Genomic DNA, 24,661 nt, shown 5'->3' on the forward strand with positions numbered 1-24,661 from the left:
AAACTGTCAACCATTTGGTGGTATATTGGGTATACTGTAGATTCCATTTTGTCTAAGTAACCTTGAGTGGCTTCAAAGAAGTCTCATTTTGACAAATTAAAAACTGTCAAAATGGAATTACAGGTTTTTCTCTTACCTTGCTTTTTTCTAAGAAACAATGAGTGGCTTCAAAGAATAGGCTCTTTTTGACAAACAAAAAGGTCAACAATTAATTGCAGGTTTTTGTTTTTTTCTTTCTTCTTGGTCTGTATGCATAAGTTTCACACAGTATGAGACAAGTCTTAGGTTCCAACTATCAGAAAAGTTCAAACTCTATAGGAACCCCTAAATCTTGGCACTGAACTTTCCAAATATGCATACTTGGACAAAAATTTACCTTATGGAAACATTTTAGCTATGCTACCAATACATTTTTAAATTGTTATGGTATTTTTAAAATGTAACATCTTTTTTTCCAGCATATTGCATTTTTTAATTAAATAATTTGAGTTTTACTTTAAAAATGGTAAAATCTGAATAAGAAATTATTTAGCTTGTGGCTTGTTGGTCTGGGTGTATGATTTTTGCTTTGGGTGCAAAAGTCCCCAGATTAATATCCTGGATAAGCCTGTTTTCTCAGGTTCCTTAAAAGTGCTTAGTTCTATTATCTGATAGTATTTTAAAATACTTACTAATGTATTCCAACAGTTTCACTTGCAATTTTATTAGTATACATGAAAAAGCATTAACAGTTGGCTCGTTGGTCTAGGGGTATGATTCTCGCTTAGGGTGCGAGAGGTCCCGGGTTCAAATCCCGGATGAGCCTATCTTCTCAGGTTCTATTAAATCCTATGGTTCCATTATCTTATTGATGTCAAAAGCATCAAGTGAATTTTGCTTTTGACAATCCATCAAAAAAGTATATACTAATGCATATTTAGTAAACTGTCAACCATTTGGTGGTATATTGGGTATACTGTAGATTCCATTTTGTCTAAGTAACATTCAGTGGCTTCAAGAAGTCTCATTTTGACAAATAAAAAACTGTCAAAATTAAATTGCAGGTTTTTCTCTTACCTTGCTTTTTTCTAAGAAACAATGAGTGGCTTAAAAGAATAGGCTCTTTTTGACAAACAAAAAGGTCAACAAATAATTGCAGGTTTTTGTTTTTTTCTTTCTTCTTGGTCTGTATGCTTAAGTTGCACACAGTAAGAGACAAGTCTTAGGTTCCAACTATCATAAAAGTTCAAACGCTATAGGAACCCCTAAATCTTGGCACTGAACTTTCCAAATATGCATACTTGGACAAAAATTTACCTTAAGGAAACATTTTAGCTATGCTACCAATACATTTTTTAATTGTTATGGTATTTTTAAAATGTAACATCTTTTTTTCCAGCGTATTGCATTTTTTTTATTAAATAATTTGAGTTTTACTTTAAAAATGGTAAAATCTGAATAAGAAATTATTTAGCTTGTGGCTTGTTGGTCTGGGTGTATGATTTTTGCTTTGGGTGGAAAAGGCCCCAGGTTCATATCCTGGATTATCCTATTTTCTCAGGTTCTTTAAAAGTGCTTAGTTCTATTATCTGATAGTATTTTAAAATACTTACTAATGTATTCCAACAGTTTCACTTCCAATTTCATTTGTATACATGAAAAATGCATGAACAGTTGGCTCGTTGGTCTAGGGGTATGATTCTCGCTTAGGGTGCGAGAGATCCCGGGTTCAAATCCTGGGCGAGCCTATCTTCTCAGATTATTTTAAATCCCATGGTTCCATTAACTGATTGATGTCAAAAGCATCAAGTGAATTTTGCTTCTGAAAATCCATAAAAAAATATATGCTTATGCATATTTAGTAAACTGTCTACCATTTGGTGGTATATTGGGTATACTGTAGATTCCATTTTGTCTAAGTAATCTTGAGTGGGTTCAAAGAAGTTTCATTTTGACAAATTAAAAACTGACAAAATGAAATTACAGGTTTTTCTCTTACCTTGCTTTTTTCTAAAAAAACAATGAGTGGCTTCAAAGAATAGGCTCTTTTTGACAAACAAAAAGGTCAACAATTAATTGCAGGTTTTTGTTTTTTTCTTTCTTCTTGGTCTGTATGCTTAAGTTGCACACAGTATGAGACAAGTCTTAGGTTCCAACTATCAGAAAAGTTCAAACTCTATAGGAACCCCTAAATCTTGGCACTGAACTTTCCAAATATGCATACTTGGACAAAAATTTACCTTAAGGAAACATTTTAGCTATGCTACCAATACATTTTTAAATTGTTATGGTCTTTTTAAAATGTAACATCTTTTTTTCCAGCTTATTGCATTTTTTTATTAAATAATTTGAGCTTTACTTTAAAAATGGTAAAATCTGAATAAGAAATTTTTTAGCTTGTGGCTTGTTGGTCTGGGTGTATGATTTTTGCTGTGGGTGCAAAAGGCCCCTGATTCATATCCTGGATAAGCCTGTTTTCTCAGGTTCTTTAAAAGTGCTTAGTTCTATTATCTGATAGTATTTTAAAATACTTACTAATGTATTCCAACAGTTTCACTTCCAATTTTATTAGTATACATGAATAAGCATTAACAGTTGGCTCGTTGGTCTAGGGGTATGATTCTCGCTTAGGATGCGAGAGGTCCGGGTTCAAATCCCGGATGAGCCCATCTTCTCAGGTTGTTTTAAATCCCATGGTTCCATTATCTTATTGATGTCAAAAGCATCAAGTGAATTTTGCTTTTGCCAATCCATCAAAAAAGTATATACTTATGCATATTTAGTAAACTGTCAACCATTTGGTGGTATATTGGGTATACTGTAGATTCCATTTTGTCTAAGTAACCTTGAGTGGCTTCAAGAAGTCTCATTTTGACAAATAAAAAACTGTCAAAATGAAATTGCAGGTTTTTATCTTACCTTGCTTTTTTCTAAGAAACAATGAGTGGCTTAAAAGAATAAGCTCTTTTTGACAAACAAAAAGGTCAACAATTATTTGCAGGTTTTTGTTTTTTTCTTTCTTCTTGGTCTGTATACATAAGTTGCACACAGTATGAGACAAGTCTTAGGTTCCAACTATCAGAAAAGTTCAAACTCTATAGGAACCCCTAAATCTTGGCACTGAACTTTCCAAATATGCATACTTGGACAAAAATTTACCTTAAGGAAACATTTTAGCTATGCTACCAATACATTTTTAAATTGTTATGGTATTTTTAAAATGTAACAACTTTTTTTCCAGCTTATTGCATTTTTTTATTCAATAATTTGAGCTTTACTTTAAAAATGGTAAAATCTGAATAAGAAATTATTTAGCTTGTGGCTTGTTGGTCTGGGTGTATGATTTTTGCTTTGGGTGCAAAAGGCCCCCGATTCATATCCTGGATAAGCCTGTTTTCTCAGGTTCTTTAAAAGTGCTTAGTTCTATTATCTGATAGTATTTTAAAATACTTACTAATGTATTCCAACAGTTTCACTTCCAATTTCATTAGTATACATGAAAAATGCATGAACAGTTGGCTCGTTGGTCTAGGGGTATGATTCTCGCTTAGGGTGCGAGAGGTCCTGGGTTCAAATACCGGACGAGCCCATCTTCTCAGATACTTTTAAATCCCATGGTTCCATTATCTGATTGATGTCAAAAGCATTAAGTGAATTTTGCTTTTGAAAATCCATAAAAAAATATATACTTATGCATATTTAGTAAACTGTCAACCATTTGGTGGTATATTGGGTATACTGTAGATTCCATTTTGTCTAAGTAACCTTCAGTGGCTTCAAGAAGTCTCATTTTGACAAATAAAAAACTGTCAAAATGAAATTACAGGTTTTTCTTACCTTGCTTTTTTCTAAGAAACAATGAGTGGCTTCAAAGAATAGGCTCTTTTTGACAAACAAAAAGGTCAACAATTATTGCAGGTTTTTGTTTTTTTCTTTCTTCTTGGTCTGTATGCATAAGTTTCACACAGTATGAGACAAGTCTTAGGTTCCAACTATCAGAAAAGTTCAAACTCTATAGGAACCCCTAAATCTTGGCACTGAACTTACCAAATATGCATACTTGGACAAAAATTTACCTTAAGGAAACATTTTAGCTATGCTACCAATACATTTTTAAATTGTTATGGTATTTTTAAAATGTAACATCTTTTTTTCCAGCTTATTGCATTTTTTTATTAAATAATTTGAGCTTTACTTTAAAAATGGTAAAATCTGAATAAGAAATTATTTAGCTTGTGGCTTGTTGGTCTGGGTGTATGATTTTTGCTTTGGGTGCAAAAGGCCCCAGATTCATATACTGGATAAGCCTGTTTTCTCAGGTTCTTTAAAAGTGCTTAGTTCTATTATCTGATAGTATTTTAAAATACTTACTAATGTATTCCAACAGTTTCACTTCCAATTTCATTAGTATACATGAAAAACGCATGAACAGTTGGCTCGTTGGTCTAGGGGTATGATTCTCGCTTAGGGTGCGAGAGGTCCTGGTTTCAAATCCCGGACGAGCCCCTCTTCTCAGATTATTTTAAATCCCATGGTTCCATTATCTGATTGATGTCAAAAGCATCAAGTGAATTTTGCTTTTGAAAATCCATAAAAAAAGTATATACTTATGCATATTTAGTAAACTGTCTACCATTTGGTGGTATATTGGGTATACTGTAGATTCCATTTTGTCTAAGTAATCTTGAGTGGCTTCAAAGAAGTCTCATTTTGACAAATTAAAAACTGTCAAAATGAAATTACAGGTTTTTCTCTTACCTTGCTTTTTTCTAAAAAACAATGAGTGGCTTCAAAGAATAGGCTCTTTTTGACAAACAAAAAGGTCAACAATTAATTGCAGGTTTTTGTTTTTTTTCTTTCTTCTTGGTCTGTATGCATAAGTTGCACACAGTATGAGACAAGTCTTAGGTTCCAACTATCAGAAAAGTTCAAACTCTATAGGAACCCCTAAATCTTGGCACTGAACTTTCCAAATATGCATACTTGGACAAAAATTTACCTCAAGGAAACATTTTAGCTATGCTACCAATACATTTTTAAATTGTTATGGTATTTTTAAAATGTAACATCTTTTTTTCCAGTTTATTGCATTTTTTTTATTAAATAATTTGAGCTTTACTTTAAAAATGGTAAAATCTGAATAAGAAATTATTTAGCTTGTGGCTTGTTAGTCTGGGTGTATGATTTTTGCTTTGGGTGCAAAAGGCCCCAGATTCATATCCTGGATAAGCCTGTTTTCTCAGGTTCTTTTAAAGTGCTTAGTTCTATTATCTGATAGTATTTTAAAATACTTACTAATGTATTCCAACAGTTTCACTTCCAATTTCATTAGTATACATGAAAAATGCATGAACAGTTGGCTCGTTGGTCTAGGGGTATGATTCTCGCTTAGGGTGCAAGAGGTCCCGGGTTCAAATCCCGAATGAGCCCATCTTCTCAGGTTCTTTTAAATCCCATGGTTCCATTATCTTATTGATGTCAAAAGCATCAAGTGAATTTTGCTTTTGCCAATCCATCAAAAAAGTATATACCTATGCATATTTAGTAAACTGTCAACCATTTGGTGGTATATTGGGTATACTGTAGATTCCATTTTGTCTAAGTAACCTTCAGTGGCTTCAAGAAGTCTCATTTTGACAAATAAAAAACTGTCAAAATGAAATTGCAGGTTTTTCTCTTACCTTGATTTTTTCTAAGAAACAATGAGTGGCTTAAAAGAATAGGCTCTTTTTGACAAACAAAAAGGTCAACAATTAATTGCAGGTTTTTGTTTTTTTTCTTTCTTCTTGGTCTGTATGCTTAAGTTGCACACAGTAAGAGACAAGTCTTAGGTTCCAACTATCATAAAAGTTCAAACTCTATAGGAACCCCTAAATCTTGGCACTGAACTTTCCAAATATGCATACTTGGACAAAAATTTACCTTAAGGAAACATTTTAGCTATGCTACCTATACATTTTTTAATTGTTATGGCATTTTTAAAATGTAACATCTTTTTTTCCAGCGTATTGCATTTTTTTTATTAAATAATTTGAGTTTTACTTTAAAAATGGTAAAATCTGAATAAGAAATTATTTAGCTTGTGGCTTGTTGGTCTGGGTGTATGATTTTTGCTTTGGGTTGAAAAGGCCACAGGTTCATAACCTGGATTAGCCTATTTTCTCAGGTTCTTTAAAAGTGCTTAGTTCTATTATCTGATAGTATTTTAAAATACTTACTAATGTATTCCAACAGTTTCACTTCCAATTTCATTAGTATACATGCAAAATGCATGAACAGTTGGCTCGTTGGTCTAGGGGTATGATTCTCGCTTAGGGTGCGAGAGATCCAGGGTTCAGATCTCGGACGAGCCCAACTTCTCAGGTTCTTTTAAATCCAATGGTTCCATTATCTGATTAATGTCAAAAGCATCAAGTGAATTTTGCTTTTGCCAATCCATCAAAAAAGTATATACTTATGCATATTTAGTAAACTGTCAACCATTTGGTGGTATATTGGGTATTCTGTAGATTCCATTTTGTCTAAGTAATCTTGTGTGGCTTCAAAGAAGTCTCATTTTGACAAATTAAAAACTGTCAAAATGAAATTACAGGTTTTTCTCTTACCTTGCTTTTTTCTAAGAAACAATGAGTGGCTTCAAAGAATAGGCTCTTTTTGACAAACAAAAAGGTCAACAATAAATTGCAGGTTTTTGTTTTTTTCTTTCTTCTTGGACTGTATGCATAAGTTGCACACAGTATGAGACAAGTCTTAGGTTCCAACTAAACGAAAAGTTCAAACTCTTTAGGAACCCCTAAATCTTGGCACTGAACTTTCCAAATATGCATACTTGGACAAAAATTTACCTTAAGGAAACATTTTAGCTATGCTACCAATACATTTTTAAATTGTTATGGTATTTTTAAAATGTAACATCTTTTTTTCCAGCTTATTGCATTTTTTTATTAAATAATTTGAGTTTTAATTTAAAAATGGTAAAATCTGAATAAGAAATTATTTAGCTTGTGGCTTGTTGGTCTGGGTGTATGATTTTTGCTTTGGGTGCAAAAGGCCCCTGGTTCATATCCTGGATGAGCCTGTTTTCTTAGGTTCTTTAAAAGTGCTTAGTTCTAATATCTGATAGTATTTTAAAATACTTACTAATGTATTCCAACAGGTTCACTTCCAATTTCATTAGTATGCATCAAAATGCATGAATAGTTGGCTCGTTGGTCTAGGGGTATGATTCTCGCTTAGGGTGCGAGAGGTCCCGGGTTCAAATCCCGGACGAGCCCATTTTCTCAGGTTCTTTTAAATCCCATGGTTCCATTATCTGATTGATGTCAAAAGCATCAAGTGAATATTGCTTTTGCCAATCCATCAAAAAAGTATATACTTAAGCATATTTAGTTAACTGTCAACCATTTGGTGGTATATTGGGTATACTGTAGATTCCACTTTGTCTAAGTAACCTTGAGTGGCTTCAAAGAAGTCTCATTTTGACAAATTAAAAACTGTCAAAATGAAATTACAGGTTTTTCTCTTACCTTGCTTTTTTCTAAGAAACAATGAGTGGCTTAAAAGAATAGGCTCTTTTTGACAAACAAAAAGGTCAACAATTAATTGCAGGTTTTTGTTTTTTTCTTTCTTCTTGGTCTGTATGCTTAAGTTGCACACAGTATGAGACAAGTCGTAGGTTCCAACTATCAGAAAAGTTCAAACTCTATAGGAACCCCTAAATCTTGGCACTGAACTTTCCAAATATGCATACTTGGACAAAAATTTACCTTAAGGAAACATTTTAGCTATGCTACCAATACATTTTTAAATTGTTATGGTATTTTTAAAATGTAACATCTTTTTTTCCAGCTTATTGCATTTTTTTATTAAATAATTTGAGTTTTACTTTAAAAATGGTAAAATCTGAATAAGAAATTTTTTAGCTTGTGGCTTGTTGGTCTGGGTGTATGATTTTTGCTTTGAGTGGAAAAGGCACCAGGTTCATATCCTGGATTAGCCTGTTTTCTCAGGTTCTTTAAAAGTGCTTAGTTCTATTATCTGATAGTATTTTAAAATACTTACTAATGTATTCCAACAGTTTCACTTCCAATTTCATTAGTATACATGAAAAATGCACGAACAGTTGGCTCGTTGGTCTAGGGGTATGATTCTCGCTTAGGGTGCGAGAGGGTCTGGGTTCAAATCCCGGACGAGCCCATCTTCTCAGATTCTTTTAAATCCCATGGTTCCATTATCTGATTGATGTCAAAAGCATCAAGTGAATTTTGCTTTTGAAAATCCATAAAAAAATATATACTTATGCATATTTAGTAAACTGTCAACCATTTGGTGGTATATTGGGTATACTGTAGATTCCATTTTGTCTAAGTAATCTTGAGTGGCTTCAAAGAAGTCTCATTTTGACAAATTAAAAACTGTCAAAATGAAATTACAGGTTTTTCTCTTACCCTGCTTTTTTCTAAGAAACAATGAGTGGCTTCAAAGAATAGGCTCTTTTTGACAAACAAAAAGGTCAACAATTAATTGCAGGTTTTTGTTTTTTTCTTTCTTCTTGGTCTGTATGCATAAGTTGCACACAGTATGAGACAAGTCTTAGGTTCCAACTATCAGAAAAGTTTAAACTCTATAGGAACCCCTAAATCTTGGCACTGAACTTTCCAAATATGCATACTTGGACAAAAATTTACCTTAAGGAAACATTTTAGCTATGCTACCAATACATTTTTTAATTGTTATGGTATTTTTAAAATGTAACATCTTTTTTTCCAGCGTATTGCATTTTTTTATTAAATAATTTGAGTTTTACTTTAAAAATGGTAAAATCTGAATAAGAAATTATTTAAGTTGTGGCTTGTTGGTCTGGGTGTATGATTTTTGCTTTGGGTGCAAAAGGCCCCAGATTCATATCCTGGATAAGCCTGTTTTCTCAGGTTCTTTAAAAGTGCTTAGTTCTATTATCTGATAGTATTTTAAAATACTTACTAATGTATTCCAACAGTTTCACTTCCAATTTCATTAGTATACATGAAAAATGCATGAACAGTTGGCTCGTTGGTCTAGGGGTATGATTCTCGCTTAGGGTGTAAGAGGTCCTGGGTTCAAATCCCGGACGAGCCCATCTTCTCAGATTATTTTAAATCCCATGGTTCCATTAACTGATTGATGTCAAAAGAATCAAGTGAATTTTGCTTTTGAAAATCCATAAAAAAATATATACATATGCATATTTAGTAAACTGTCTACCATTTGGTGGTATATTGGGTATACTGTAGATTCCATTTTGTCTAAGTAATCTTGAGTGGCTTCAAAGAAGTCTCATTTTGACAAATTAAAAACTGTCAAAATGAAATTACAGGTTTTTCTCTTACCTTGCTTTTTTCTAAGAAACAATGAGTGGCTTCAAAGAATAGGCTCTTTTTGACAAACAAAAAGGTCAACAATTAATTGCAGGTTTTTGTTTTTTTCTTTCTTCTTGGTCTGAATGCTTAAGTTGCACACAGTATGAGACAAGTCTTAGGTTCCAACTATCAGAAAAGTTCAAACTCTATAGGAACCCCTAAATCTTGGCACTGAACTTTCCAAATATGCATACTAGGACAAAAATGTACCTTAAGGAAACATTTTAGCTATGCTACCAATACATTTTTAAATTGTTATGGTATTTTTAAAATGTAACATCTTTTTTTACAGCTTATTGCATTTTTTAATTAAATAATTTGAGTTTTACTTTAAAAATGGTAAAATCTGAATAAGAAATTATTTAGCTTGTGGCTTGTTGGTCTGGGTGTATGATTTTTGCTTTGAGTGGAAAAGGCACCAGGTTCATATCCTGGATTAGCCTGTTTTCTCAGGTTCTTTAAAAGTGCTTAGTTCTATTATCTGATAGTATTTTAAAATACTTACTAATGTATTCCAACAGTTTCACTTCCAATTTCATTAGTATACATGAAAAATGCATGAACAGTTGGCTCGTTGGCCTAGGGTTATGATTCTCGCTTAGGGTGCGAGAGGTCCCGGGTTCAAATCCTGGACGAGCCCATCTTCTCAGATTCTTTTAAATCCCATGGTTCCATTATCTGATTGATGTCAAAAGCATCAAGAGAATTTTGCTTTTGAAAATACATAAAAAATATATACTTATGCATATTTAGTAAACTGTCAACCATTTGGTGGTATATTGGGTATACTGTAGATTCCATTTTGTCTAAGTAACCTTGAGTGGCTTCAAAGAAGTCTCATTTTGACAAATAAAAAACTGTCAAAATGAAATTACCGGTTTTTATCTTACCCTGCTTTTTTCTAAGAAACAATGAGTGGCTTAAAAGAATAGGCTCTTTTTGACAAACAAAAAGGTCAACAATTAATTGCAGGTTTTTGTTTTTTTCTTTCTTCTTGGTCTGTAAGCTTAAGTTGCACACAGTATGAGACAAGTCTTAGGTTCCAACTATCAGAAAAGTTCAAACTCTATAGGAACCCCTAAATCTTGGCACTGAACTTTCCAAATATGCATACTTGGACAAAAATTTACCTTAAGGAAACATTTTAGCTATGCTACCAATACATTTTTAAATTGTTATGGTATTTTTAAAATTTAACATCTTTTTTTCCAGCTTATTGCATTTTTTTATTAAATAATTTGAGTTTTACTTTAAAAATGGTAAAATCTGAATAAGAAATTATTTAGCTTGTGGCTTGTTGGTCTGGGTGTTTGATTTTTGCTTTGAGTGGAAAAGGCACCAGGTTCATATCCTGGATTAGCCTGTTTTCTCAGGTTTTTTAAAAGTGCTTAGTTCTATTATCTGATACTATTTTAAAATACTTACTAATGTATTCCAACAGTTTCACTTCCAATTTCATTAGTATACATGAAAAATGCATGAACAGTTGGCTCGTTGGTCTAGGAGTATGATTCTCGCTTAGGGTGCGAGAGGGCCCGGGTTCAAATCCCGGACGAGCCCATCTTCTCAGATTCTTTTAAATCCCATGGTTCCATTATCTGATTGATGTCAAAAGCATCAAGTGAATTTTGCTTTTGAAAATCCATTAAAAAATATATACTTATGCATATTTAGTAAACTGTCAACCATTTGGTGGTATATTGGGTATACTGTAGATTCCATTTTGTCTAAGTAATCTTGAGTGGCTTCAAAGGAGTCTCATTTTGACAAATTAAAAACTGTCAAAATGAAATTACAGGTTTTTCTCTTACCTTGCTTTTTTCTAAGAAACAATGAGTGGCTTCAAAGAATAGGCTCTTTTTGACAAACAAAAAGGTCAACAATTAATTGCAGGTTTTTGTTTTTTTCTTTCTTCTTGGTCTGTATGCATAAGTTGCACACAGTATGAGACAAGTCTTAGGTTCCAACTATCAGAAAAGTTTAAACTCCATAGGAACCCCTAAATCTTGGCACTGAACTTTCCAAATATGCATACTTGGACAAAAATTTACCTTAAGGAAACATTTTAGCTATGCTACCAATACATTTTTTAATTGTTATGGTATTTTTAAAATGTAACATCTTTTTTTCCAGCGTATTGCATTTTTTTATTAAATAATTTGAGTTTTACTTTAAAAATGGTAAAATCTGAATAAGAAATTATTTAACTTGTGGCTTGTTGGTCTGGGTGTATGATTTTTGCTTTGGGTGCAAAAGGCCCCAGGTTCATATCCTGGATGAGCCTGTTTTCTTAGGTTCTTTAAAAGTGCTTAGTTCTAATATCTGATAGTATTTTAAAATACTTACTAATGTATTCCAACAGTTTCACTTCCAATTTCATTAGTATACATGAAAAATGCATGAACAGTTGGCTCGTTGGTCTAGGGGTATGATTCTCGCTTAGGGTGCGAGAGGTCCCGGGTTCAAATCCTGGACGAGCCTATCTTCCCTGATTATTTTAAATCCCATGGTTCCATTAACTGATTGATGTCAAAAGCATCAAGTGAATTTTGCTTTTGAAAATCCATAAAAAAATATATACTTATGCATATTTAGTAAACTGTCTACCATTTGGTGGTATATTGGGTATACTGTAGATTCCATTTTGTCTAAGTAATCTTGAGTGGCTTCAAAGAAGTCTCATTTTGACAAATTAAAAACTGTCAAAATGAAATTACAGGTTTTTCTCTTACCTTGCTTTTTTCTAAAAAACAATGAGTGGCTTCAAAGAATAGGCTCTTTTTGACAAACAAAAAGGTCAACAATTAATTGCAGGTTTTTGTTTTTTCTTTCTTCTTGGTCTGTATGCATAAGTTTCACACAGTATGAGACAAGTCTTAGGTTCCAACTATCAGAAAAGTTCAAACTCTATAGGAACCCCTAAATCTTGGCACTGAACTTTCCAAATATGCATACTTGGACAAAAATTTACCTTAAGGAAACATTTTAGCTATGCTACCAATACATTTTTAAATTGTTATGGTATTTTTAAAATGTAACATCTTTTTTTCCAGCTTATTGCATTTTTTAATTAAATAATTTGAGTTTTACTTTAAAAATGGTAAAATCTGAATAAGAAATTATTTAGCTTGTGGCTTGTTGGTCTGGGTGTATGATTTTTGCTTTGGGTGCAAAAGGCCCCTGGTTCATATCCTGGATGAGCCTGTTTTCTTAGGTTCTTTAAAAGTGCTTAGTTCTAATATCTGATAGTATTTTAAAATACTTACTAATGTATTTCAACAGGTTCACTTCCAATTTCATTAGTATGCATCAAAATGCATGAACAGTTGGCTCGTTGGTCTAGGGGTATGATTCTCGCTTAGGGTGCGAGAGGTCCCGGGTTCAAATCCCGGACGAGCCCATTTTCTCAGGTTCTTTTAAATCCCATGGTTCCATTATCTGATTGATGTCAAAAGCATCAAGTGAATATTGCTTTTGCCAATCCATCAAAAAAGTATATACTTAAGCATATTTAGTTAACTGTCAACCATTGGGTGGAATATTGGGTATACTGTAGATTCCACTTTGTCTAAGTAACCTTGAGTGGCTTCAAAGAAGTCTCATTTTGACAAATTAAAAACTGTCAAAATGAAATTACAGGTTTTTCTCTTACCTTGCTTTTTTCTAAGAAACAATGAGTGGCTTAAAAGAATAGGCTCTTTTTGACAAACAAAAAGGTCAACAATTAATTGCAGGTTTTTGTTTTTTTCTTTCTTCTTGGTCTGTATGCTTAAGTTGCACACAGTATGAGACAAGTCTTAGGTTCCAACTATCAGAAAAGTTCAAACTCTATAGGAACCCCTAAATCTTGGCACTGAACTTTCCAAATATGCATACTTGGACAAAAATTTACCTTAAGGAAACATTTTAGCTATGCTACCAATACATTTTTAAATTGTTATGGTATTTTTAAAATGTAACATCTTTTTTTCCATCTTATTGCATTTTTTTATTAAATAATTTGAGCTTTACTTTAAAAATGGTAAAATCTGAATAAGAAATTATTTAGCTTGTGGCTTGTTGGTCTGGGTGTATTATTTTTGCTTTGGGTGCAAAAGGCCCCAGATTCATATCCTGGATAAGCCTGTTTTCTCAGGTTCTTTAAAAGTGCTTAGTTCTATTATCTGATAGTATTTTAAAATACTTACTAATGTATTCCAACAGTTTCACTTCCAATTTCATTAGTATACATGAAAAATGCATGAACAGTTGGCTCGTTGGTCTAGGGGTATGATTCTCGCTTAGGGTGCGAGAGATCCCGGGTTCAAATCCTGGGCGAGCCTATCTTCTCAGATTATTTTAAATCCCATGGTTCCATTAACTGATTGATGTCAAAAGCATCAAGTGAATTTTGCTTTTGAAAATCCATAAAAAAATATATACTTATGCATATTTAGTAAACTGTCTACCATTTGGTGGTATATTGGGTATACTGTAGATTCCATTTTGTCTAAGTAATCTTGAGTGGCTTCAAAGAAGTCTCATTTTGACAAATTAAAAACTGTCAAAATGAAATTACAGGTTTTTCTCTTACCTTGCTTTTTTCTAAAAAACAATGAGTGGCTTCAAAGAATAGGCTCTTTTTGACAAACAAAAAGGTCAACAATTAATTGCAGGTTTTTGTTTTTTTCTTTCTTCTTGGTCTGTATGCTTAAGTTGCACACAGTATGAGACAAGTCTTAGGTTCCAACTATCAGAAAAGTTCAAACTCTATAGGAACCCCTAAATCTTGGCACTGAACTTTCCAAATATGCATACTTGGACAAAAATTTACCTTAAGGAAACATTTTAGCTATGCTACCAATACATTTTTAAATTGGTATGGTATTTTTAAAATGTAACATCTTTTTTTCCAGCTTATTGCATTTTTTTATTAAATAATTTGAGCTTTACTTTAAAAATGGTAAAATCTGAATAAGAAATTATTTAGCTTGTGGCTTGTTGGTCTGGGTGTATGATTTTTGCTTTGAGTGGAAAAGGCACCAGGTTCATATCCTGGATTAGCCTGTTTTCTCAGGTTCTTTAAAAGTGCTTATTTCTATTATCTGATAGTATTTTAAAATACTTACTAATGTATTCCAACAGTTTCACTTCCAATTTTATTAGTATACATGAAAAATGCATGAACAGTTGGCTCATTGGTCTAGGGGTATGATTCTCGCTTAGGGTGCGAGAGGTCCCGGGTTCAAATCCTGGACGAGCCCATCTTCTCAGGTTCTTTTAAATCCCATGGTTCCATTATCTTATTGATGTCAAAAGCATCAAGTGAATTTTGCTTTTGCCAATCCATCAAAAAAGTATATACTTATGCATATTTAGTAAACTGTCAACCATTTGGTGGTATATTGGGTATACTGTAGATTCCATTTTGTCTAAGTAATCTTGTGTGGCTTCAAAGAAGTCTCATTTTGACAAATTAAAAACTGTCAAAACGAAATTACAGGTTTTTCTCTTACCCTGCTTTTTTCTAAGAAACAATGAGTGGCTTCAAAGAATAGGCTCTTTTTGACAAACAAAAAGGTCAACAATAAATTGCAGGTTTTTGTTTTTTTCTTTCTTCTTGGACTGTATGCATAAGTTGCACACAGTATGAGACAAGTCTTAGGTTCCAACTAAACGAAAAGTTCAAACTCTTTAGGAACCCCTAAATCTTGGCACTGAACTTTCCAAATATGCATACTTGGACAAAAATTTACCTTAAGGAAACATTTTAGCTATGCTACCAATACATTTTTAAATTGTTATGGTATTTTTAAAATGTAACATCTTTTTTTCCAGCTTATTGCATTTTTTTATTAAATAATTTGAGTTTTACTTTAAAAATGGTAAAATCTGAATAAGAAATTATTTAGCTTGTGGCTTGTTGGTCTGGGTGTATGATTTTTGCTTTGAGTGGAAAAGGCACCAGGTTCATATTCTGGATTAGCCTGTTTTCTCAGGTTCTTTAAAAGTGCTTAGTTCTATTATCTGATAGTATTTTAAAATACTTACTAATGTATTCCAACAGTTTCACTTCCAATTTCATTAGTATACATGAAAAATGCATGAACAGTTGGCTCGTTGGTCTAGGGGTATGATTCTCGCTTAGGGTGCGAGAGATCCAGGGTTCAGATCTCGGATGAGCCCAACTTCTCAGGTTCTTTTAAATCCAATGGTTCCATTATCTGATTGATGTCAAAAGCATCAAGTGAATTTTGCTTTTGCCAATCCATCAAAAAAGTATATACTTATGCATATTTAGTTAACTGTCAACCATTGGGTGGTATATTGGGTATACTGTAGATTCCACTTTGTCTAAGTAACCTTGAGTGGCTTCAAAGAAGTCTCATTTTGACAAATTAAAAACTGTCAAAATGAAATTACAGGTTTTTCTCTTACCTTGCTTTTTTCTAAGAAACAATGAGTGGCTTAAAAGAATAGGCTCTTTTTGACAAACAAAAAGGTCAACAATTAATTGCAGGTTTTTGTTTTTTTCTTTCTTCTTGGTCTGTATGCTTAAGTTGCACACAGTATGAGACAAGTCTTAGGTTCCAACTATCAGAAAAGTTCAAACTCTATAGGAACCCCTAAATCTTGGCACTGAACTTTCCAAATATGCATACTTGGACAAAAATTTAATTAAGGAAACATTTTAGCTATGCTACCAATACATTTTTAAATTGTTATGGTATTTTTAAAATGTAACATCTTTTTTTCCAGCTTATTGCATTTTTTTATTAAATAATTTGAGTTTTACTTTAAAAATGGTAAAATCTGAATAAGAAATTATTTAGCTTGTGGCTTGTTGGTCTGGGTGTATGATTTTTGCTTTGAGTGGAAAAGGCACCAGGTTCATATTCTGGATTAGCCTGTTTTCTCAGGTTCTTTAAAAGTGCTTAGTTCTATTATCTGATAGTATTTTAAAATACTTACTAATGTATTCCAACAGTTTCACTTCCAATTTCATTAGTATACATGAAAAATGCATTAACAGTTGGCTCGTTGGTCTAGGGGTATGATTCTCGCTTAGGGTGCGAGAAATCCCGGGTTCAAATCCTGGGCGAGCCTATCTTCTCAGATTATTTTAAATCCCATGGTTCCATTAACTGATTGATGTCAAAAGCATCAAGTGAATTTTGCTTTTGAAAATCCATAAAAAAATATATACTTATGCATATTTAGTAAACTGTCTACCATTTGGTGGTATATTGGGTATACTGTAGATTCCATTTTGTCTAAGTAATCTTGAGTGGCTTCAAAGAAGTCTCATTTTGACAAATTAAAAACTGTCAAAATGAAATTACAGGTTTTTCTCTTACCTTGCTTTTTTCTAAAAAACAATGAGTGGCTTCAAAGAATAGGCTCTTTTTGACAAACAAAAAGGTCAACAATTAATTGCAGGTTTTTGTTTTTTTCTTTCTTCTTGGTCTGTATGCTTAAGTTGCACACAGTATGAGACAAGTCTTAGGTTCCAACTATCAGAAAAGTTCAAACTCTATAGGAACCCCTAAATCTTGGCACTGAACTTTCCAACTATGCATACTTGGACAAAAATTTACCTTAAGGAAACATTTTAGCTATGCTACCAATACATTTTTAAATTGTTATGGTATTTTTAAAATGTAACATCTTTTTTTCCAGCTTATTGCATTTTTTTATTAAATAATTTGGTCTAGGGGTATGATTCTCGCTTAGGGTGCGAGAGGTCCCGGGTTCAAATCCCGGACGAGCCCATCTTCTCAGATTCTTTTAAATCCCATGGTTCCATTATATGATTGATGTCAAAAGCATCAAGTGAATTTTGCTTTTGAAAATCCATAAAAAAAGTATATACTTATGCATATTTAGTAAACTGTCTACCATTTGGTGGTATATTGGGTATACTGTAGATTCCATTTTGTCTAAGTAATCTTGAGTGGCTTCAAAGAAGTCTCATTTTGACAAATTAAAAACTGTCAAAATGAAATTACAGGTTTTTCTCTTACCTTGCTTTTTTCTAAAAAACAATGAGTGGCTTCAAAGAATAGGCTCTTTTTGACAAACAAAAAGGTCAACAATTAATTGCAGGTTTTTGTTTTTTTTCTTTCTTCTTGGTCTGTATGCTTAAGTTGCACACAGTATGAGACAAGTCTTAGGTTCCAACTATCAGAAAAGTTCAAACTCTATAGGAACCCCTAAATCTTGGCACTGAACTTTCCAAATATGCATACTTGGACAAAAATTTATCTTAAGGAAACATTTTAGCTATGCTACCAATACATTTTTAAATTGTTATGGTATTTTTAAAATGTAACATCTTTTTTTCAGCTTATTGCATTTTTTTTATTAAATAATTTGAGCTTTACTTTAAAAATGGTAAAATCTGAATAAGAAATTATTTAGCTTGTGGCTTGTTAGTCTGGGTGTATGATTTTTGCTTTGGGTGCAAAGGGCCCCAGATTCATATCCTGGATAAGCCTGTTTTCTCAGGTTCTTTAAAAGTGCTTAGTTCTATTATCTGATAGTATTTTAAAATACTTACTAATGTATTCCAACAGTTTCACTTCCAATTTCATTAGTATACATGAAAAATGCATGAACAGTTGGCTCGTTGGTCTAGGGGTATGATTCTCGCTTAGGGTGCGAGAGGTCCCGGGTTCAAATCCCGGATGAGCCCATTTTCTTAGGTTCTTTTAAATCCCATGGTTCCATTATCTTATTGATGTCAAAAGCATCAAGTGAATTTTGCTTTTGCCAATCCATCAAAAAAGTATATACTTATGCATATTTAGTAAACTGTCAACCATTTGGTGGTATATTGGGTATACTGTAGATTCCATTTTGTCTAAGTAATCTTGAGTGGCTTCAAAGAAGTCTCATTTTGACAAATTAAAAACTGTCAAAATGAAATTACAGGTTTTTCTCTTACCTTGCTTTTTTCTAAAAAACAATGAGTGGCTTCAAAGAATAGGCTCTTTTTGACAAACAAAAAGGTCAACAATTAATTGCAGGTTTTTGTTTTTTTTCTTTCTTCTTGGTCTGTATGCTTAAGTTGCACACAGTAAGAGACAAGTCTTAGGTTCCAACTATCATAAAAGTTCAAACTCTATAGGAACCCCTAAATCTTGGCACTGAACTTTCCAAATATGCATACTTGGACAAAAATTTACCTTAAGGAAACATTTTAGCTATGCTACCAATACATTTTTTAATTGTTATGGTATTTTTAAAATGTAACATCTTTTTTTCCAGCGTATTGCATTTTTTTTATTAAATAATTTGAGTTTTACTTTAAAAATGGTAAAATCTGAATAAGAAATTATTTAGCTTGTGGCTTGTTGGTCTGGGTGTATGATTTTTGCTTTGGGTGGAAAAGGCCCCAGGTTCATATCCTGGATTAGCCTATTTTCTCAGGTTCTTTAAAAGTGCTTAGTTCTATTATCTGATAGTATTTTAAAATACTTACTAATGTATTCCAACAGTTTCACTTCCAATTTCATTAGTATACATGCAAAATGCATGAACAGTTGGCTCGTTGGTCTAGGGGTATGATTCTCGCTTAGGGTGCGAGAGATCCCGGGTTCAAATCCTGGGCGAGCCTATCTTCTCAGATTATTTTAAATCCCTTGGTTCCATTAACTGATTGATGTCAAAAGCATCAAGTGAATTTTGCTTTTGAAAATCCATAAAAAAATATATACTTATGCATATTTAGTAAACTGTCTACCATTTGGTGGTATATTGGGTATACTGTAGATTCCATTTTGTCTAAGTAATCTTGAGTGGCTTCAAAGAAGTCTCATTTTGACAAATTAAAAACTGTCAAAATGAAATTACAGGTTTTTCTCTTACCTTCTTTTTTCTAAAAAACAATGAGTGGCTTCAAAGAATAGGCTCTTTTTGACAAACAAAAAGGTCAACAATTAATTGCAGGTTTTTGTTTTTTCTTTCTTCTTGGTCTGTATGCTTAAGTTGCACACAGTATGAGACAAGTCTTAGGTTCCAACTATCAGAAAAGTTCAAACTCTATAGGAACCCCTAAATCTTGGCACTGAACTTTCCAAATATGCATACTTGGACAAAAATGTACCTTATAGAAACATTTTAGCTATGCTACCAATACATTTTTAAATTGTTATGGTATTTTTAAAATGTAACATCTTTTTTTTCCAGCTTATTGCATTTTTTTATTAAATAATTTGAGTTTTACTTTAAAAATGGTAAAATCTGAATAAGAAATTATTTAGCTTGTGGCTTGTTGGTCTGGGTGTATGATTTTTGCTTTGAGTGGAAAAGGCACCAGGTTCATATTCTGGATTAGCCTGTTTTCTCAGGTTCTTTAAAAGTGCTTAGTTCTATTATCTGATAGTATTTTAAAATACTTACTAATGTATTCCAACAGTTTCACTTCCAATTTCATTAGTATACATGAAAAATGCATGAACAGTTGGCTCGTTGGTCTAGGGGTATGATTCTCGCTTAGGGTGCGAGAGATCCAGGGTTCAGATCTCGGACGAGCCCAACTTACTCAGGTTCTTTTAAATCCAATGGTTCCATTATCTGATTGATGTCAAAAGCATCAAGTGAATTTTACTTTTGCCAATCCATCAAAAAAGTATATACTTATGCATATTTAGTAAACTGTCAACCATTTGGTGGTATATTGGGTATTCTGTAGATTCCATTTTGTCTAAGTAATCTTGAGTGGCTTCAAAGAAGTCTCATTTTGACAAATTAAAAACTGTCAAAATGAAATTACAGGTTTTTCTCTTACCTTGCTTTTTTCTAAAAAACAATGAGTGGCTTCAAAGAATAGGCTCTTTTTGACAAACAAAAAGGTCAACAATTAATTGCAGGTTTTTGTTTTTTTTCTTTCTTCTTGGTCTGTATGCTTAAGTTGCACACAGTATGAGACAAGTCTTAGGTTCCAACTATCAGAAAAGTTCAAACTCTATAGGAACCCCTAAATCTTGGCACTGAACTTTCCAAATATGCATACTTGGACAAAAATTTATCTTAAGGAAACATTTTAGCTATGCTACCAATACATTTTTAAATTGTTATGGTATTTTTAAAATGTAACATCTTTTTTTCAGCTTATTGCATTTTTTTTATTAAATAATTTGAGCTTTACTTTAAAAATGGTAAAATCTGAATAAGAAATTATTTAGCTTGTGGCTTGTTAGTCTGGGTGTATGATTTTTGCTTTGGGTGCAAAGGGCCCCAGATTCATATCCTGGATAAGCCTGTTTTCTCAGGTTCTTTAAAAGTGCTTAGTTCTATTATCTGATAGTATTTGAAAATACTTACTAATGTATTCCAACAGTTTCACTTCCAATTTCATTAGTATACATGAAAAATGCATGAACAGTTGGCTCGTTGGTCTAGGGGTATGATTCTCGCTTAGGGTGCGAGAGGTCCCGGGTTCAAATCCCGGATGAGCCCATTTTCTCAGGTTCTTTTAAATCCCATGGTTCCATTATCTTATTGATGTCAAAAGCATCAAGTGAATTTTACTTTTGCCAATCCATCAAAAAAGTATATACTTATGCATATTTAGTAAACTGTCAACCATTTGGTGGTATATTGGGTATACTGTAGATTCCATTTTGTCTAAGTAACCTTGAGTGGCTTCAAAGAAGTCTCATTTTGACAAATTAAAAACTGTCAAAATGAAATTACAGGTTTTTCTCTTACCCTGCTTTTTTCTAAGAAACAATGAGTGGCTTCAAAGAATAGGCTCTTTTTGACAAACAAAAAGGTCAACAATTAATTGCAGTTTTTTTTTTTTCTTTCTTCTTGGTCTGTATGCATAAGTTGCACACAGTATGAGACAAGTCTTAGGTTCCAACTATCAGAAAAGTTTAAACTCTATAGGAACCCCTGAATCTTGGCACTGAACTTTCCAAATATGCATACTAGGACAAAAATTTACCTTAAGGAAACATTTTAGCTATGCTACCAATACATTTTTTAATTGTTATGGTATTTTTTAAAATGTAACATCTTTTTTTCCAGCGTATTGCATTTTTTTATTAAATAATTTGAGTTTAACTTTAAAAATGGTAAAATCTGAATAAGAAATTATTTAACTTGTGGCTTGTTGGTCTGGGTGTATGATTTTTGCTTTGGGTGCAAAAGGCCCCAGATTCATATCCTGGATAAGCCTGTTTTCTCAGGTTCTTTAAAAGTGCTTAGTTCTATTATCTGATAGTATTTTAAAATACTTACTAATGTATTCCAACAGTTTCACTTCCAATTTCATTAGTATACATGAAAAATGCATGAACAGTTGGCTCGTTGGTCTAGGGGTATGATTCTCGCTTAGGGTGCGAGAGGTCCCGGGTTCAAATCCCGGACGAGCCCATCTTCTCAGATTATTTTAAATCCCATGGTTCCATTATCTGATTGATGTCAAAAGCATCAAGTGAATTTTGCTTTTGCCAATCCATCAAAAAAGTATATACTTAAGCATATTTAGTAAACTGTCAACCATTTGGTGGTATATTGGGTATACTGTAGATTCCACTTTGTCTAAGTAACCTTGAGTGGCTTCAAAGAAGTCTCATTTTGACAAATTAAAAACTGTCAAAATGAAATTACAGGTTTTTCTCTTACCTTGCTTTTTTCTAAGAAACAATGAGTGGCTTAAAAGAATAGGCTCTTTTTGACAAACAAAAAGGTCAACAATAAATTGCAGGTTTTTGTTTTTTTCTTTCTTCTTGGACTGTATGCATAAGTTGCACACAGTATGAGACAAGTCTTAGGTTCCAACTAAACGAAAAGTTCAAACTCTTTAGGAACCCCTAAATCTTGGCACTGAACTTTCCAAATATGCATACTTGGACAAAAATGTACCTTAAGGAAACATTTTAGCTATGCTACCAATACATTTTTAAATTGTTATGGTATTTTTAAAATGTTACATCTTTTTTTTCCAGCTTATTGCATTTTTTTATTAAATAATTTGAGTTTTAATTTAAAAATGGTAAAATCTGAATAAGAAATTATTTAGCTTGTGGCTTGTTGGTCTGGGTGTATGATTTTTGCTTTGGGTGCAAAAGGCCCCTGGTTCATATCCTGGATGAGCCTGTTTTCTTAGGTTCTTTAAAAGTGCTTAGTTCTAATATCTGATAGTATTTTAAAATACTTACTAATGTATTCCAACTGTTTCACTTCCAATTTCATTAGTATACATGAAAAATGTATGAACAGTTGGCTCGTTGGTCTAGGGGTATGATTCTCGCTTAGGGTGCGAGAGGGTCTGTGTTCAAATCCCAGACGAGCCCATCTTCTCAGATTCTTTTAAATCCCATGGTTCCATTATCTGATTGATGTCAAAAGCATCAAGTGAATTTTGCTTTTGAAAATCCATAAAAAAATATATACTTATGCATATTTAGTAAACTGTCTACCATTTGGTGGTATATTGGGTATACTGTAGATTCCATTTTGTCTAAGTAATCTTGAGAGGCTTCAAAGAAGTCTCATTTTGACAAATTAAAAACTGTCAAAATGAAATTACAGGTTTTTCTCTTACCCTGCTTTTTTCTAAGAAACAATGAGTGGCTTCAAAGAATAGGCTCTTTTTGACAAACAAAAAGGTCAACAATTAATTGCAGGTTTTTGTTTTTTTCTTTCTTCTTGGTCTGTATGCATAAGTTGCACACAGTATGAGACAAGTCTTAGGTTCCAACTATCAGAAAAGTTTAAACTCTATAGGAACCCCTAAATCTTGGCACTGAACTTTCCAAATATGCATACTTGGACAAAAATTTACCTTAAGGAAACATTTTAGCTATGCTACCAATACATTTTTTAATTGTTATAGTATTTTTAAAATGTAACATCTTTTTTTCCAGCGTATTGCATTTTTTTATTAAATAATTTGAGTTTTACTTTAAAAATGGTAAAATCTGAATAAGAAATTATTTAACTTGTGGCTTGTTGGTCTGGGTGTATGATTTTTGCTTTGGGTGCAAAACGCCCCAGATTCATATCCTGGATAAGCCTGTTTTCTCAGGTTCTTTAAAAGTGCTTAGTTCTATTATCTGATAGTATTTTAAAATACTTACTAATGTATTCCAACAGTTTCACTTCCAATTTCATTAGTATACATGAAAAATGCACGAACAGTTGGCTCGTTGGCTAGGGGTATGATTCTCGCTTAGGGTGCGAGAGGTCCCGGGTTCAAATCCCGGACGAGCCCATCTTCTCAGATTATTTTAAATCCCATGGTTCCATTATCTGATTGATGTCAAAGCATCAAGTGAATTTTGCTTTTGCCAATCCATCAAAAAAGTATATACTTAAGCATATTTAGTAAACTGTCAACCATTTGGTGGTATATTGGGTATACTGTAGATTCCATTTTGTCTAAGTAATCTTGAGTGGCTTCAAAGAAGTCTCATTTTGACAAATTAAAAACTGTCAAAATGAAATTACAGGTTTTTCTCTTACCCTGCTTTTTTCTAAGAAACAATGAGTGGCTTCAAAGAATAGGCTCTTTTTGACAAACAAAAAGGTCAACAATTAATTGCAGGTTTTTGTTTTTTTCTTTCTTCTTGGTCTGTATGCATAAGTTGCACACAGTATGAGACAAGTCTTAGGTTCCAACTATCAGAAAAGTTTAAACTCTATAGGAACCCCTAAATCTTGGCACTGAACTTTCCAAATATGCATACTTGGACAAAAATTTACCTTAAGGAAACATTTTAGCTATGCTACCAATACATTTTTTAATTGTTATGGTATTTTTAAAATGTAACATCTTTTTTTCCAGCGTATTGCATTTTTTTATTAAATAATTTGAGTTTTACTTTAAAAATTGTAAAATCTGAATAAGAAATTATTTAACTTGTGGCTTGTTGGTCTGGGTGTATGATTTTTGCTTTGGGTGCAAAAGGCCCCAGATTCATATCCTGGATAAGCCTGTTTTCTCAGGTTCTTTAAAAGTGCATAGTTCTATTATCTGATAGTATTTTAAAATACTTACTAATGTATTCCAACAGTTTCACTTCCAATTTCATTAGTATACATGAAAAATGCATGAACAGTTGGCTCGTTGGTCTAGGGGTATGATTCTCGCTTAGGGTGCGAGAGGTCCCGGGTTCAAATCCCGGACGAGCCCATCTTCTCAGATTATTTTAAATTCCATGGTTCCATTAACTGATTGATGTCAAAAGAATCAAGTGAATTTTGCTTTTGAAAATCCATAAAAAAATATATACATATGCATATTTAGTAAACTGTCTACCATTTGGTGGTATATTGGGTATACTGTAGAT

The 24,661-nt window shown here is 32.7% G+C and overlaps 20 non-coding genes across 20 annotated transcripts; all 20 read left to right on the plus strand.

The window, feature by feature from the left end:
• Positions 1-733: 733 nt before the first annotated feature.
• Positions 734-805, plus strand: TRNAP-AGG (transfer RNA proline (anticodon AGG)). The gene has a single exon. It is a non-coding gene; the product is annotated as a tRNA-Pro (tRNA).
• Positions 806-1,655: 850 nt separating this feature from the next.
• Positions 1,656-1,727, plus strand: TRNAP-AGG (transfer RNA proline (anticodon AGG)). Its single transcript has one exon. It is a non-coding gene; the product is annotated as a tRNA-Pro (tRNA).
• Positions 1,728-2,576: 849 nt separating this feature from the next.
• TRNAP-AGG (transfer RNA proline (anticodon AGG)) lies at positions 2,577-2,647 on the plus strand. The gene has a single exon. It is a non-coding gene; the product is annotated as a tRNA-Pro (tRNA).
• An 849-nt stretch (positions 2,648-3,496) lies between these two features.
• TRNAP-AGG (transfer RNA proline (anticodon AGG)) lies at positions 3,497-3,568 on the plus strand. Its single transcript has one exon. It is a non-coding gene; the product is annotated as a tRNA-Pro (tRNA).
• Positions 3,569-4,413: 845 nt separating this feature from the next.
• On the plus strand, positions 4,414-4,485 carry TRNAP-AGG (transfer RNA proline (anticodon AGG)). Its single transcript has one exon. It is a non-coding gene; the product is annotated as a tRNA-Pro (tRNA).
• Positions 4,486-5,337: 852 nt separating this feature from the next.
• TRNAP-AGG (transfer RNA proline (anticodon AGG)) lies at positions 5,338-5,409 on the plus strand. Its single transcript has one exon. It is a non-coding gene; the product is annotated as a tRNA-Pro (tRNA).
• Positions 5,410-7,181: 1,772 nt separating this feature from the next.
• Positions 7,182-7,253, plus strand: TRNAP-AGG (transfer RNA proline (anticodon AGG)). Its single transcript has one exon. It is a non-coding gene; the product is annotated as a tRNA-Pro (tRNA).
• An 850-nt stretch (positions 7,254-8,103) lies between these two features.
• TRNAP-AGG (transfer RNA proline (anticodon AGG)) lies at positions 8,104-8,175 on the plus strand. The gene has a single exon. It is a non-coding gene; the product is annotated as a tRNA-Pro (tRNA).
• Positions 8,176-9,024: 849 nt separating this feature from the next.
• Positions 9,025-9,096, plus strand: TRNAP-AGG (transfer RNA proline (anticodon AGG)). The gene has a single exon. It is a non-coding gene; the product is annotated as a tRNA-Pro (tRNA).
• Positions 9,097-10,865: 1,769 nt separating this feature from the next.
• TRNAP-AGG (transfer RNA proline (anticodon AGG)) lies at positions 10,866-10,937 on the plus strand. Its single transcript has one exon. It is a non-coding gene; the product is annotated as a tRNA-Pro (tRNA).
• An 849-nt stretch (positions 10,938-11,786) lies between these two features.
• TRNAP-AGG (transfer RNA proline (anticodon AGG)) lies at positions 11,787-11,858 on the plus strand. The gene has a single exon. It is a non-coding gene; the product is annotated as a tRNA-Pro (tRNA).
• An 847-nt stretch (positions 11,859-12,705) lies between these two features.
• TRNAP-AGG (transfer RNA proline (anticodon AGG)) lies at positions 12,706-12,777 on the plus strand. The gene has a single exon. It is a non-coding gene; the product is annotated as a tRNA-Pro (tRNA).
• An 850-nt stretch (positions 12,778-13,627) lies between these two features.
• On the plus strand, positions 13,628-13,699 carry TRNAP-AGG (transfer RNA proline (anticodon AGG)). Its single transcript has one exon. It is a non-coding gene; the product is annotated as a tRNA-Pro (tRNA).
• An 849-nt stretch (positions 13,700-14,548) lies between these two features.
• TRNAP-AGG (transfer RNA proline (anticodon AGG)) lies at positions 14,549-14,620 on the plus strand. Its single transcript has one exon. It is a non-coding gene; the product is annotated as a tRNA-Pro (tRNA).
• Positions 14,621-17,979: 3,359 nt separating this feature from the next.
• TRNAP-AGG (transfer RNA proline (anticodon AGG)) lies at positions 17,980-18,051 on the plus strand. The gene has a single exon. It is a non-coding gene; the product is annotated as a tRNA-Pro (tRNA).
• An 852-nt stretch (positions 18,052-18,903) lies between these two features.
• On the plus strand, positions 18,904-18,975 carry TRNAP-AGG (transfer RNA proline (anticodon AGG)). The gene has a single exon. It is a non-coding gene; the product is annotated as a tRNA-Pro (tRNA).
• A 1,772-nt stretch (positions 18,976-20,747) lies between these two features.
• On the plus strand, positions 20,748-20,819 carry TRNAP-AGG (transfer RNA proline (anticodon AGG)). The gene has a single exon. It is a non-coding gene; the product is annotated as a tRNA-Pro (tRNA).
• An 849-nt stretch (positions 20,820-21,668) lies between these two features.
• Positions 21,669-21,740, plus strand: TRNAP-AGG (transfer RNA proline (anticodon AGG)). Its single transcript has one exon. It is a non-coding gene; the product is annotated as a tRNA-Pro (tRNA).
• An 851-nt stretch (positions 21,741-22,591) lies between these two features.
• On the plus strand, positions 22,592-22,663 carry TRNAP-AGG (transfer RNA proline (anticodon AGG)). Its single transcript has one exon. It is a non-coding gene; the product is annotated as a tRNA-Pro (tRNA).
• Positions 22,664-24,432: 1,769 nt separating this feature from the next.
• On the plus strand, positions 24,433-24,504 carry TRNAP-AGG (transfer RNA proline (anticodon AGG)). The gene has a single exon. It is a non-coding gene; the product is annotated as a tRNA-Pro (tRNA).
• Positions 24,505-24,661: the final 157 nt, after the last annotated feature.

The sequence above is a fragment of the Pseudophryne corroboree genome, chromosome 3, assembly GCF_028390025.1.
Source record: "Pseudophryne corroboree isolate aPseCor3 chromosome 3, aPseCor3.hap2, whole genome shotgun sequence".
NCBI lineage: Eukaryota > Metazoa > Chordata > Amphibia > Anura > Myobatrachidae > Pseudophryne > Pseudophryne corroboree.